Here is a 14508-nt window from a genome sequence, read left to right as displayed (position 1 = left end):
TGACAAATACAATTTGATGTCACTGGTTAGAGGACAATTTGTATCGAACAGCTTAGCTACCTTTTGATTCAAGTGGGTCGCCAAAGCTGTACGTTTAAACGCAACACTTTAATAACTTCTATGGATATCACGCTGAATACAGGGTAAAACGTTTGGGGTGTAGCGCTGTTTAAACTAACACTAGTCAAAGACCACACGGAAACTTGGAATAATATATACATGGTTCGTTAAGTAAGTAAATAACCTATACATGGTAGAAATTACCTATAGATGGTTGGTATTTCACCCTTTAGTGTGGCCAGTGAAGCACATGCACGTCACTCATGACCTGTAGAAGGCTTATATCTATATTTTGCCATGTCGGATGTTGATTTCGGGAGGCTGCCACCATGGAAAAGAGAACAAAACACTTTTTCTGTTGGATAATTTAAGTGAAATATTGACTGTCAAATCCATGTATTGGTGTGTGGCCACCCCCAATATTCTGTGTCATTTCCTGGCAATTTTATTAACTCCGCGTTCTAAATCCTGCACAGCCCAGCGCGCGTGACGTGCAAAACCAAAGATATTGAACCGTTTGAAGCAATCAGTCTTATGTCATCGTAATGACTAAACTTTTATACTAAAACCACCAATCTGAGATAAAAAGGATGTGTAATTCCACTCAATTTTATGGGTGAAAATGCAAGCTTGTGTAAGGTAGTATCACAAACTGTCCACATTAGGTAAATTAGCACAATGTACTTTATTTTAATATGGCAAAATAATGAAACATGCCCATTTAAGATGATAGTATATGTTGCCCACTCACAAACTATTGCAACAATGACATCTATTTCTCACTCATTGAACAATTTTAGAGAGTTTAAAAATGCCCTCAACCACAATTTAACCGGACACTCCAGACTAGAACCTCCAGTTGTGAATGACAGCTCATTGCACAACAATGTCACATCAACGTTTTCTTTCTCCATATTGCAGGTGTCCATAAACAGTAGCTAATCATGAAACCGCTGCCTGCAGAAACTGTGCACATTCTGTCCAACTGTGAGGTCATCACCTCTTTGGTAAACGTGGTGAAGGAACTCCTGGTGCTGGTGCCTTGAGAATTTACATTAAACTGGTAAAAAAAAAAATGTGTGTTCACTCTTTAGTGTGGCCAGTGAAGCACATGCAAATCACTCATGGCATGTTGAAATTGTCACATTGTAAAGCACATAGCTATTGTACTTGTTTTCCCTGGTTGGAATTAGGCCTACTTAAAGGTATCCTGTTAAACATGTCCTGATAAAATGTATGTAACTATACACACACCCTCTCCAACTCCCAATGCTGTCAGAAATGGTTATAGTGTACTCATATGGTCATGTCATCTGAATTCCTCAGATATTTTCCCATTTCGAGTGGGCTCGGCTCACCTGCTCTCTCTGTGAATTTGTTTTTCTTGGCATGGGGGAATACTTGAGTTCTCTCTCATGAGTGCACTCTTTGCCCACTTCAGAGCCATTTCTTAATGAGCTGTCAGCGGTAATCCTTTCAGGCAGCACAGCCAGCCTCTGAGGACATAGTGAAGCTTTTTGATTGGACTAATATTTCCAACACTTCTCCTATATTGCCAAGAGGAAAGCAAATCCACTTATCAAGAGGAAAACATTTTCCCGGAACTGAACACCACATGATCAATATCAAACGACCTCCAAGTATCTCTAGCACATAAACCTGCCTGTATGGAAGGAAGCAAATGTTTTTTATTTTGTATTTATTTAACCTTCATTTAACTAGGCAATGACGGCCTACCCCTCCACTAACCCGCACAATTCTGGGCCAATGGTGCGCCACCCTATGGGACTCCCGATCACGGCTGGTTGTGATACAGCCCGGGATCAAACCACGGTCTGTAGTGATGCCTCTAGCACTGAGATGCAGTGCCTTAGACCGCTGTGCCACTGGGGAGCCCAATTTATTTGAAGCCCAATTTATAATTTCTTGTACTTACACCTCATTCAATTGGAAACGGAGCTGGAGTGGACACTAACATACACTGAGTATACCAAACATTAGGAACACCTTCCTAATAGGAACACCCCCCCCCCCCCCACACACACACTCAACCCATGTCTCAAGGCTTAAAAATCCTTCTTTAACCTATCTCCTCCCCTTCATCTACACTGAAGTGGATTTAACAAGTGACATCAGTAAGGGATTATAGCATTCACCTGGTCAGTCTTTCATGGAAAGAGCAGGTGTTCTTAATGTTTTGTACACTCAGTGTATATAATAATCAGATCAATCCACAAAAGAGGCTTTAAGAACTTAGAACACATAGCTGTTAATATGACACACAAAAAAAATCTAATCTGCTTTCAAGGCTCTTTGAAGGGACAATACTGAACATTCTCTATTTTATGTATTTCATGTGTCTTAGGAGAATTATGGTCTGGATCAAATAGAAATCATAGACAATGGCTCAGGCATAAAAGCTGCTAATACTGCTGTGATGGCTGTGAAATACTACCCCTCTAAAATCTGCAGCCACGATGGCCTGGAGCGCCTGGAGACATATGGCTTCAGAGGAAAGGCCCAGGGCTCCATATGCGCTGTGGCAGAGGTCAGAAGCAGCTCTCTTTTACACTAAATTCTGCTTGAAAAAGTCCAAAGTGGTAATAAGCAGCTGTGATAGATTTTCCCCGTGGTCTCCCACCAGGTAGCTGTCAAGACAAAGACTGCCGAGGACGACGTCGGCACCCAGTACACGCTTGACCTCACGGGCAGGGTCGTTTCCCAGAAGCCCTCACCCAGGGAAAGGTTTTTACTGAAATTGGAGTCAGTTTCTGATGGTATTTATCATGTATACGTCACAGAGAAACATTTTATAGGTAGACATGGGCTTTGATGTCTTTTCAGGTACCACAGTCTGTGCACTGAAGCTTTTTTTAAGAATCTCCCACTGAGGAGGCAGTATTGCGCCAACATGAAAAAGTGCAAGGAGGAGCAGAAGAAGGTGCAGGACCTTCTCATGGCGTATGCCACTGTAAAACCAGAGCCGAGACTCACCCTCACTCACAGTAAGGTACAACTTCGTTCTCACTGTTTATTAATCTTTTTGCACACAATAACACTTCTTACCACAAGGTGTCCTCATCTGTCTGCATTTCCGTGGGTGAAACCCAATCCCCGCATTCCAACTCCATTAATCACTGCTTAAGCGTCATTAATGCCATCAATGATTTAATACTTTAGTGTTGTCGTTGATAGGGCTTAAACGTGAAGCAAACATTTTTCTTTAGTCATACGCCTCTTTCATTCTCTCGAACACTGCCACTGCTCTCAGCTATTAGTTAGAGCTTCATCAATGGGCCATGTCTTTCAAAAGTTATATGGCATTGGAGTAGTTCCAGTGTATTTAACACGCCACACAACTCATATCTATGTCAAAAAGCCTTCCTCCAACATTTCTTGGGCGTTTACCTTCTTTTCACCCAAAAAATGTCCATATATTGAGCACAGGTGGGTTTATTTTGTGAATGAGATTGATTTTGTGGAAAATGTGTGATTTCGCCTAGGTTTCTGCTTGTCGAAGTAAAGTCTCATTAGATATGGCATCGATGTAAAGATGTCGTTTTTCCATCATTTATCACAACTTTCCAGGAGATAAAATGGGAGACAAAGTATTGCAGAGAAATAAGGAATTATAGTTTTTTTTAAAACTAGTAACACATTGCTTATGCTGTCACTGCAGTATCTTGAGAATTCAAGTTCTTTTTACACAGGTTCTCACTTAATAGCACACCAATTAGTATACCACATTTGTGTGGGAATTTGACATGTTTATGCTGTGCAGGAATCCATTTAGTTCTTGCCGGGCACGCTGTCCAGACGACAGAGATTATTTTGTGGTGCCAGTGAAAAGATGCGCAATTTCCCATGACCTGAACCCACTCCCTCCCGTAGTCATATTTAGTGAACTGTGGATGCCTTTGGAGCTGAGTTATGGAAGAAAGGAAGACCGTCAGAGAAAGCTGTAGAACACTGGGCTGCAGACTTAACCCCAGATTCAGTTTCAGTCAGTGGCCACTTGGAGTGAAACATTAAGGGAAGGGGTCAGAGGTATAACACCACTGTATACTTTTCACTGAAATCACTCTGACATCATCAAGGGAGGAGCGTGCCCCCATTTCATGGCATCAGCACATGGGAGGCATATCTGTATCCCGAACTTTGCACTTCGGCCTGTGTTGGGTTTCATGGCTTCTCCAAGTGCTGTGTGTGATCCGTTTACAGTCACCAAATTGCATATTTCATAGCGGAGACGTGTGCTGCTGCGGACAGCATACTTTCAGAAATCAACACCCAGGAGATATACTCGCTGGTGGACACGTCAACGACAAGCCCACCCGTGGGTGTGAAAATATGTGTTCTCATTTAGTGTTGGACTAATTTTCTCTCACATATATCGGACATGAAGGAAAAGTAGAGGATTCCAAGCCTCGGTGGAGGTTGCACAGAGATGAGGAAGATTGTGTAACCTTGTGGTCACTGTGTATCTGCTTTCATTATGTAGTGTACATTGATCCAGTGGGTTGAATAATATGTTCGGACAACATGCTGATTTGGGAATGGTGTGAAGTACGGTCCGTTTATTCAGTCGAACTGCTCTCACAGTTTGTGACAGTAGCTTGTTCTCTAGTCATCCCCAAACCCCTCTGGTCTGGTTTAGGCCTTTTTAGAACAGATGACACATAAGCCCTATTCGGACGGGATTAGTTTTACTGGGGGAGGTCGGGTAATGTAATTATGTGCACAGCACAAAACACCACACCCGTGCGAATATGCCATGTCAATCATTTTCACGTGACAGGAGAGTGATAATTCCAGCCAGAATAACCTACTGTTTTTTTTGGCATGCAGACTCCAAGGTCCTCTGATAATACTTAGGGGTATTACTGTGTTTAGCAGGTGCTGCTTGCAGTTTGGGTTAGAACATGGGAACAAATGGATGCTTAAAATGTAATGCTATGCACATACCCTACAGATTAATGATCTGTTTTGTCTCATCAGCTTTTTACTCTTTTTAAAGATGAAGCGGATGATATTGTGCCAATGAATTGATAAATTGCCAAAAACGTCAGTTAATTAAATGTCTGCACGCAGTTAGTTCACGGTTCTTATTGATGTTATTTTGACATTCTCCCAACTGAAAGCCATTATTAGGCTATCTTTAGACAAGTTGAAATATCCTCATGCCTAGAACAGCCTCCAGGCTTCCGTCATAATGGGGGAAAAAATAATTACAGGGGGCAGTTTGGTGAAAACGAATCCCGTCCGAATCATCCTCTGGGAAAAACAGACATACTGGGGGTTAATAATTACATAACCTACGTTCTATAGTAATGCAAGTCCCGTGCGAGTAGGACTATTGTTGAACCTCTCTCCGAGCAATCCACACAGGTACGGGAAGTGCTAGAGAAGAGGCTTTGATTGGTCATCAGGGTCTGCTGTTTTGAATGCGAGATCCGGCAGGTGGTCTTTTTTTAGGCGGACTGAAAATAAGCTGCTGCGTGTTGTTGCAGGTGGTGGTGTGGCAGAAGGCCAAGGTGTCCGATCACAGGATTGCTCTCATGGCTACGCTGGGGCCCAACGCTGTGGCCCACCTGCTTTTCAGTCCACCATCAACAAGAACAACCAGAGGTCAGTCAAACACCAGCATCACTCAGCCATGGCCCTGGTCCATCCAAACCAGTCATCAGAGATAAAACAACACTCTTATACCGCAGAAATGTCACGTAACAATGCTAAATAAGTGAAGCACAACGATTTGTATTTTATTGCAGGTTTTGCCTGCGAAGAGACAAACGTTAGATCATTTGTTTTGATACTGTCCACATGTAGCTTGTCTTTGGTCGCAGGTTCACTTTTGAACTTTTGTGAAACAGCACAGTTGAAAAACATATTTCAAAAAGAAATCGAAACTGGATGGTGTTCAGAGATAGATGGGAGTGGTTGAGTGGAGCTGAAGGTTGGAACTAGAAAGAACATAAATCATTTAAAATATACTGTGTCTGTAAAATGCATGGAGGTCCAGAACTTTTGTGAAACAGTACAGTTTAAATATATATGGCAAATAAAAATCAAAACTGGGTGGTCTTCAGAGATAGATGGGAGAGGTTGAGGGTAGCTGAAGGATGAGACTAAATACAAACAAAAGATAACTATTGTGAACTATACCGTGTCTATAAAGTGTATATAGTATGTATAAGCTGCAAGTAGAAGCCTAGGTGCAGATGTCCATAAGTTTACTCCAGTTAGGGGAGGGGTAGTAGGGTTAAGGTAAAATAATAAAGGAAAATATATAAAAATATATATGTTGACATAATCTTTTTTTATGGCGATTGGAAATGATGCAGACTATTACATTGATGGCAGCTGTTCTTGGAGGTGTCCACACGAAGCTTGACTTAAATATTGCTGCTCTTGCAGTTCTGTCCTTTCCTGCAGTGCTCAATGACACCAATTTCTATTTTACTGATTCAATTCAGACTTCCATATCTCACAAAAGTACATGTCACACTGTTTTACTTTACAATAAGTGCCCTGAGATTGGCATTTTCTCCTAACCAGGAGTACAATGAGTGATGCAAAACTGGGCACCATTAAAGATAGGGTGTGTCTAATTTGTGGCCCGTGGTGCATGTGGATGGCCTAGCGTCATAGAGAGACATAGCACGGCTGCACTGGCACCCAGCCACTCGTCCTCCCACTGCCCTCCAGTCTTGGCCAACACCAGGGGTCCCAGAGACCCTCTCCCCATACCCTGGGTGTGTTCCACAGTCTGCATGAACCTTTCTCTGGAAGGTGGTGGTTGAGCTGCAAAACAAACTGGTCCACCACAGTCTGTGTGACTGACTGCAAAGTGAAAAACCCAAGAGAAATACTAGACAGCAAGCTTGTAAAATGGCTGCATCAAGAACTCTTGATTTCAAGCCAGTATGTGATGTTGGCTGGCTGTTGGGCAGCTATGTCCATGCCCTTTTCTCCTTCTGTGCGAGAGAGATTTGCTTTGCTGCTGGTAATTGAGTTGGCTGTGGAGCGTTAAGTTTCTGCTTGGTCACGGTAGGCGTTGTGTGGCTGCTACCTGCCGTGCATCTCCCGGCTAATGTGGCCTGACAGATATGGAGCGCAAGTCCCTTTTCCCCCGTTTCCTTTGTTGTTATTTTGCAGCAGGACTCTGGAGCCCAGTTATGACAAGGACCTTTGGCCTTTGTCCTCTACTCCCTGTAGCAATGAAAGAACACTTATTGCCTCCCCCTTCTCTGGCCGAAGCTTAGCGATCACGGAATCCAGTTCAAAGATTCCACACACAACTCTGGCAAGTTGATGGAGGAGCCATGCCCCTTGTGGAACAAAATGTTACACTTATTTTGGCAACGTGTCAACCCACAACCATGCCCTTTTGAGCAAAGGTGCCATTGGTTCTCTCATAACCTGACCTAATGAGTAGATAATGAGCTGAACGAGAGGAAACCACATGTACCCGCAAAACCTCAAACAGTGTTGCATCAATGAACTGGCTTTCCATTTACTATGTGTTTTAAAAGTTATGAGAAGTTTTGATTTGCTCATTAAAATGATCAGTGTGTCAATCCTAAAACAAAGCTATGTGTCCCTGGAACTACTTCTTCCATGTGTGAGGATAGTGCTTGGTTTTGTGGTACAGCACTATATATAGCCCAGCCACAGTGATTGCTTTGCAATTTGTTCCTCTCTTGCCTGTTATATAATATTAGCCAAAGGTCTGGCTCATGAACATCATTTGCCAGATAAGGAAATGTTTTTGTGTACCAATTTATTGTACTTTTCTCTCAACAATTCTTAGAATGTCCCACCCTCTTAATTTATGCGGTGAGAGATCTGCTTGAATAATCAGTCATTAGCCAGGAAAAGATGATCAGTCATCAGGTAGGACGCCAAGCCGAGATGTGTTCCAGTTCCGGGCTCATGGGTGTGACAAATGAAGACGTGTGCAGACAGACTGGGGAACACAGCCTCGGCCTATTGCTCATGTCACCTGAGAAACGTTTGCATCAATCTTAGGACTTTGTGTCAAACCTAAGGACCTCTGTTTTGCAGATTTAGGTAGATCTTCTTTCAGATTTCACAAGCCTCAGAGTTCTGACTTGGTTTGTTTTATTATTTTCCTTTTCTTCTCGTGCCTATTATCTTTCTGAAGTATTTTATCACTTTAGGCAAGATAGAATTGTTTAACAAATTTTGTATAAAAAATATTATTGGGGGGGAAAAAGTCCATACTCGTAATCACTCCTTGATTGAGTGGACAAATCGAGAGTTTAAGAGACTTAGCTTTAAATTTATTGACAGTGAACCTTGGTCAGTTTTTCTGTGCTGCTTTTCTAATTACCAGAACAGGGTCCTGTGGCAGTGAACACTGCTGCCAATGAGGCCCAGATGCCTCTACACAACTCAGAATGGGAATAATAGGGCTCATTCATGGCCAGGCAGTCAGCAGGCAGGACCAACTGTATCACAGTAATTGACAAATGTTGTAATGGCAAAGTATATGTAATGTACACAGCTATTATCAAGGTCTCAATGGCAGTAATTAGAGGGTTTAAAAAACTCCAGTTGTATGACCCTGATGCTCGTCAACTGCGAAGCTTGTTTATTTTAGAATTGTTTGCCCGAGTCATGCAGTGAGAGATTAGCTAATTAAGTAATTTGGAGCAGTTTCTCTTTTCACCAACACTTGTCAACGTAAACTGTTTTCTTCGAGTTTTAGAAGGCAACAGCATTTAGATGTCATTGGTTGTTCAAACTTTTTCAAAGTGTCTACAGCGTGTGATGTGTTTGTGTTGGGGAGAAAAGCAAGCGTGAATCCTTTTAAGATTTAAAACCCTTGAGGATCCGACATGAATCGATTTGATAGTGTACTTTCTAAAATCTCAAAGTCCATGAGTTTGTATATTTCAATAACTTGGTTTGAAGTGAACATGGTTTGGCTGTGAAATTTTAAACACGTTAATATTGGGTGTCTGGTTTTTGGTAAGAAAACATTATTGTAAGCGGTTGGTGACAGTGCAGTGCCTAGGTAAACAATGAAAGCATAGAGAATTGTCTCTCCTTGTCCATAGAAGGAAACAAATAAGTAATTTTGAAATTTGGGTGAACTATACCTTTAGCATTCTGTATTTTTACATGGTGTTTAAATGACAGATGCCTTGTAAGTACAGTGTGGATAGCTACATATTGTTACAAATGATGTAAAAAGCACGTTTGTAACTACAGTAGCTATGTAAAAATGTCTACATAACATTCTACCTGCCTGTGTACTATGCATGTTAATAGGCAGAGCCACTTGGAATGAAGTGGGACCGAAAAGACAAATATAGAAAATATCATTTTGTTTTTCACTGAAATGGTTCCCCAGTTATTATGTTGATTTGATTTATTTTAACAGATTGTGATAGATGGATTCTTTCCCAAACCTGGTATGGATGGCTCTTTATCAAGCTCCGGTAACCCCAGCAAAACATCTATCTTTGAATGATCGACCTTTTCCACCAGAAAAATATCATGAAGTTAAAAACATGCTTTTTGTGTTCATGAAATGTACATGCGTCTCAGATGTTTGTTGTGGTTTGGGTGAAGGAAATATGCTGCCAAATATGATAGAGGTGTTCAACAAACAATAGCTTCTCAAATTGCTTGGACAAAAGTATTTTAGATGTGGATATTTGTTCTCTTAGTTGTACAGGGAGTATTCACGTGTTACATTCACTCTTCGTTTACCCTACGTTCACACAAGTCGTCCAAGGAAGACATTTATAATTATACATAAAAAAAAATAAAAACAGTGTTTTATTTACCTGAAGATTAAAAATACATATGTGATGCCGCTCCAGCTGAAGACAGCAACGCAGGCTTATTTCCATTGTGGTCCTCTCAAGTATCACTTTGTCCTCACATAGGCCTGTCTGTTATCCCAAATGTAGCTCTCTCTGTCATTGATGAAGTCACTTTGTTATGTAAATGCTTACAACACTGTCACTGTGAAGCATTGCCCATAGGATCACCGCTGCAGTTCTGATACGTTCTCTCTGCTTGACCATCAGGTGGTCCGGCAGCACTACCTGGCTCAAGTACCCGGCAGACTCTGCCTGCAGCCGTTATCCCACTATGATGCTCAACATCGCTGTTCCCGCATCCACTGTAGGCATCAACCTGACCCCCCAAGAAGACCCAGATTCTGCAGCAGAACAGGGTTTCCGTTTTCTCCTTTTTTTTTCTCAATTTCCTTGCGGACAGATTCATGTTCCACACTACCACTCTCTTTCTATGATCTTTGGTTGAAAGAATACAACACTTAGGGGAAACTAAATATGATTGAGGATGTTCAAAAGATGTATAAAAACGGACAGTAGCTGCAGAACTAGTTTCCAGTCAATTTATCCTTCTCAGCTTTCTGACCGATTCAGCTGCATATATGCGATGCAAGATCCAGTTAGCAAATGTATGATTTCCCTACATGTAGCTTCTACGGTACAGCAAGGAATCCATTCACTTGCTTTGGCTAGCTAACGTTACTGTCCCTTTACCCTTTGTCCAACTATCTCGTTTCTCTCCTCAAAAGAACTTGATTGATTTTCTGTGATAAAAAAATAGAAAGCGCTGACAGTAAACAATAAGTTGCCAATCAGTTCCTTAGCCACCACCATTTGAAATAGGAGGAGCTGACCAGTGCTGTAATTAACCACATTAACTAAATGTGCAGTTACCTGTGTGCACAGCCACTGCCTGTAAAGAAGGGAAAGTGAACAGCATGGGCATTAGTGTGTTACATTATTTCTCACAGAGACTGTGACTGTTAGGAGGCTGTGCTGGCAGCATTGGAGACACTGTTGGTTTCCTTATATAGCCCTGGTTCGGGGTCTCCTGCTGAGGCTCCACCAGTCACTGGAGAAGATGCCTACAGTTGCCCATCACTGGGCAACTGTAGGGGAAACGCTGACGTAGAGGACAGTCTTATGGAGCACAGTGTCACGGTGGACAAAGCGCCATTTGGCTGCAGTGATGGCTCTCCATCCAGGGTAGTGGCTGGTGACCAGACAGTAAACACTAGCTCCTCCTCTTCCTCTGAAGACGGGATAGTCAACCAAATCCCAGGGGACTTTGACTTTTCCACTATTGGAAGATGAAATTGCTTTGACCTGCAGCGAGATAACAAATCCAGGCCCAGCCAAAGACCTGGAGAGGCTCAACCGCCGTGACCAAGGTCCTGACCAAAACGTTGAGCAGTTATCAGCAGTGAGTTGGAGCCGAGGCACGGCTCTGACGGACCCCTCCACAGGAGAGCCACTGCAGTCCGTCAAGGTCCACCTGCCCACCGGATGCAGCAGTGACCTGGGCCTGGTCCAGGCCAAGGATCAGAGCAGCCCTGGCAAAAAGGTGTCCAACGCTATAACGGAGAAACGTGCGTCACTGAAGGCCTACAACCTGATCAGTAGCCGTACCATGAGGACCCCCCCCCCCTGTCCCCCGCTGCCTGTTTGAGAGGGAGACCCGGGCAGAGGTTCTCCAGGAGAAGCCCGCAGCAAGCCTCCAGGACATCACCTCTGCCGTGCAGGAGAGATGGAAAAACCTGGGGGAGGAGGACCGAAAGAAGTGAGTTTCCAGACTTCACCTTCGAAGCAGTTTCCATTTGTTATTATTAGCAAGGCAAAAAAAAAGAAAGATTGACCTGTCACTTGCATGTGTAAAATATGGCCCTGGAAATTTTGCTTGGCTTATTCATGTTGCTACCCAGACAGAATTGTTAATATGAGCTATGTTTATATTTTCCAGACTGCATCTGATTACTAGGTTACATGGTCAATATTTTCCACTGTTAAACAGGTATTCTGCATGAAATATCTCCTTTTTCCAAAGTATGCCATGCATCTTGAGCACTCAAAGGTATTTTGCTGGTCAGACGGTTAATAAATTTAATATTCTGTATGTGGACACACACTAACCCTCTCCTTTGTCTTGCCCGTCTGGTGCGGCTTGTTCGTAATCAAGATGTTGTAAGGGAAATCAGCAATTACATAAGATGGGCCACATTTCTTGAATTATACTGAACAAATATATAAACGCAACAATTTCAACGATTTGAAATAAATTCATTAGGCCCTAATCTATGGGTCTCACATGATTGGGCAAGGCCCAGCCATAGGCCCACCCACTTGGTTGCCAGGCCCAGCCAATCAGAATGGGTTTTCCCCATAAAAGTGCTTTATTAAAGACAGAAATACTCCTCAGTGTCGTCAGCTGTCCGGGTGGCTGGTCTCAGACGATCCCGCAGGTGAAGAAGCTGGATGTGGAGGTCTGTACTGACAAATTCTTTTAAATGATGTTGGAGGCGGCTTATGGTAGAGAAATGAACATTCAATTCTCTGGCAATAGCTCGTGGACATTCCTGCATTTAGCTTGCCAATTGCACCTTCTGTGGCATTGGATTGTGTGACAAAACTGCACATTTTAGAGTCTCCTTTTATTGCCCCCAGTGCAAGGTACACCTGTTTAATGATCATGCTGTTTAATCAGCTTCTTGATATGCCACACCTGTCAGGTGGATGGATTGGCAAAGGAGAAATGCTCACTAACAGGGATGTAAACACATTTGTGCACAACATAGAAATAAGCCTTTGCTGCGTTTGGGATCTTTTATTTCAGCTCGTTAAACATGGGACCAACACTTTACATGTTGCATTTATATTTTTGCTCAGTATATAAATTATGAATAAGTAGGGTATTTTGCTTAATTAAAAATAAGATGTAGGAGAACGAAAATGCAATTGAACATTTTATAAGAAAATGTGAAACTTTAGGAAGTTACACAAACCTTACATTTTGTGACCCTTAATTGCCTTTCAACAACCATGATTTTCAGTGGTATCTGTATAGTACAGCACATTGTGGGTCTGCGTGACTCATGATTCAGCACGAGAGAGGTCACTCACCTTTGTGCTTCCCTACTAGTGAAGAATTGTTTTAAATTGGACATTTTAATTTTTTTTACCTTTATTTAACTAGGCAAGTCAGTTAAGAACAAATTCTTATTTTCAATGACGGCCTAGGAACAGTGGGTTAACTGCCTTGTTCAGAGGCAGAACGACAGATTGTCAGCTCTGGGATTCGATCTTGCAACCTTTCGGTTACTAGTCCAACGCTCTAACCACTAGGCTACCTGCTACCATATTAAAGATATGCAATGCACGTCGTACTGCCATTAGGGACTTTCGGTAAAAATCGAATCCCAGAGCTGACAAGGTAAAAATCTATTGCTCTGCCCCCGAGCAAGTCAGTTAACCCACTGTTCCCCGGGTCGCCGAAGACGTGAATGTCGATTAAGTCAGCCCCCCGCACCTCTGATTCAGAGGGGTTGGGTTAAAAGCGGAAGACACAATTCAGTTGAATGCCTTCAGTTGTACAACGGACTGACTAGGTATCCCCCTTTCCTTTTCTTTTCTAACAACATCCAGATGTACATTCACATGCCAGTAAAGCAAATCATACATGGCATCATCTTCTGATCTACATCCACTGAGACTGAACAACTCAACCAGCATCATGGAATAGCATCATTACCCTCTACCGAAAGCACTCCACCCAATTATCGTGGATCACTGCATACCAGTTTAAAGTCATTAAAAGGACGGAAAATGTGTCTCAGCGCTAGCCTACGTGTGGAACTTATGTAAGGTATGGACGAGTGTATGGAAAAAGACATCTGTTTAGAATCCCACCTTGTGTTACCGCTGTCTTAAACGTGAAATAAGACGAGGCAAATATTTGGCTCCTTTTTCGACGCCACAGTTAAGGGGCACGCCACTTCTAGGAATCGTTATCACTCTCGCGTGAACTCTAGTAACACAGGTCAGTTGCATGTGTGGATGCCGTGCCATAATACCAAAATAATCATTTACATTGAAGCATATGCCTTTACCCCCTTACACCAAAGCAGGCTTTTTATGAGTGTAATTTAGTTGACCTTACCTCTAGGACATAGCAGCAGTGGCACACCTGGGATTTCGTCTCATTGCCCTCTGATGAAAGGTCCAGAGGCATTAGCAGCAATATTATGTTATTGTAGTATTACAACCTTTTGGGCTTCATTGATTGACAATCTACATTATACTTACTTACTCCTTCTTCCTCTATGGGACATAAGGCTACAATGAGTTCCTTCAGCCACTCTCTGTCCTTGGCCACGTGTTGTGCCTCGCCCCCACGAGAGGTTCATCTTGGCCAGCTCGTCCGTCACAGTTCTGCTCCAAGTAGTTTTAGGTCTTCCAGGTTCTCTTTTCCCTGGCGGTCCACCATAGGGCAAATTTTGGGATGCTATCCTGCTCCATCCGGAAAACATGGCCAAGCAAACACATTCTTCTTATATTGATTTTGGTATGTGATAATCTGGCTTTTGGTCTTCCTGTAGAGTTCGTCTTTGGTGGTTTT

General features: G+C 42.6%; 1 pseudogene; it reads left to right on the top strand.

Moving 5' to 3' along the window:
* Window positions 1-786: 786 nt before the first annotated feature.
* LOC109904126 (PMS1 protein homolog 1-like) overlaps window positions 787-14508 on the top strand; it is a 28848-nt pseudogene continuing 15126 nt past the window's right edge.

Source organism: Oncorhynchus kisutch, linkage group LG2, assembly GCF_002021735.2.
Source record: "Oncorhynchus kisutch isolate 150728-3 linkage group LG2, Okis_V2, whole genome shotgun sequence".
In the NCBI taxonomy this organism is placed as follows: domain Eukaryota; kingdom Metazoa; phylum Chordata; class Actinopteri; order Salmoniformes; family Salmonidae; genus Oncorhynchus; species Oncorhynchus kisutch.
The sequence above is the reverse complement of the archived record's forward strand: the minus strand, read 5'-3'. Positions and strand labels throughout refer to the sequence as shown.